The sequence below is a fragment of the Priapulus caudatus genome, unplaced genomic scaffold (genome assembly GCF_000485595.1).
Source record: "Priapulus caudatus unplaced genomic scaffold, Priapulus_caudatus-5.0.1 Scaffold2306, whole genome shotgun sequence".
Lineage (NCBI taxonomy): Eukaryota > Metazoa > Priapulida > Priapulimorpha > Priapulimorphida > Priapulidae > Priapulus > Priapulus caudatus.
In genome coordinates, this window is record NW_014579367.1 from 1 (window position 1) to 1,333 (window position 1,333).

The window sequence follows — 1,333 nt, forward strand, 5'->3', positions numbered from 1 at the left end:
TTCACCGATGTTACTGCATCTACTCTAGCAGCTTTTTATAATAGCTAGTGTATGCACGTTTGTCGACTGTCTGTAGTGTACGTAGTATGGATAAGTACTTTGATTCACTAGACAACGTAGCCAAAGCACGCTATCTCGAGAAAATTGCGTGCATTGGGAATCGAGACCCGTACTAAATAGACAATGCCGAATGGAGTGAGGACCACAATGTGTTCCCATCACACACTTATTTGGATCTCGTGAACTACCTAGCATTCCTGCCAAGTCCATTTCATACTCTTAAGGACTTTCAGAACTACAAAAGCCTGGATGCCTACGATCGACTGTTCTGCGGTTGGGTTAGTGGTGTATCAGTCTACATCTATCATGTGAACAGTGAGAGTCCCATCTACGTTATCCGAGCACGTGTTATGCACTCCCAGTCTCTAATTATACCATCGCTCTATCCGTGCATGGGTCATGATGAGAGAATATGGGACAGGCATCATGTCAGCACACTGTAATTGATGGGAGGTCATCCTCGTAGTACCTTATGGCCTCTTGAGCTGCATTTCCTTCCTGATCGGATAACTCGGGTAGCTGAGAAAAGAGGGACGACATGACAGCATCATTCTTGGGATCAAAGTAAGTGTTCATTTCAGAAAGGAGGTGATCAAGAAGAGGAATTGCGACTACTCGTTTGTAGTATTCCTCGGGGGGGGGGGGGTTCTGCTTGCACATTGCTGCGATGCTGCTGCTGGTTAGCACGGCGAGGTATCGACGGCTCAACATCGCTAATTGCCGCTGCAGTAACTGCCTTCGTGTACCACTGTCTAAAGCACTGATCGACGTTTGTGCGACGACTTTGGAGATCTTTCTTGACGTCATTGATATAACAGTACGCAGCATAGACGTCTAGGTCTCTTTTCTGCATTTTTACGCTTAGGGGCTTTATAGTGGACAGGCATTTCATAGCCATTACGAGAGTGATTATGAAGGCAAAACTTGACAATGCATTGTAAAACCCGCTCGCCTTGCTTCTACTGTCAGTATCCCAGCCCCAGGCAGAATCTCCATACTGTTCCGCAAACAGTCTCTCATTTGTGATGACCTCTAAAGCTCTCACGATCGACGGGAAAAGATCGAAAAATACCTCATAGGCCCAGTGCCGCGTCTTGCACATGCTCAACAATGTCGTTCTTCTAGCCTCTGGTGCACAGGCACTTGGGACAGAGTCAGTAAAAACTGAAAATAATATGAACGCACATACACAAATACTACCGTACCTCTCAATTACAGTTCCACTGTTGTGTCACTGTATGTCTACCTTTTTTCTTTTTTTTCTTTTTTTTTC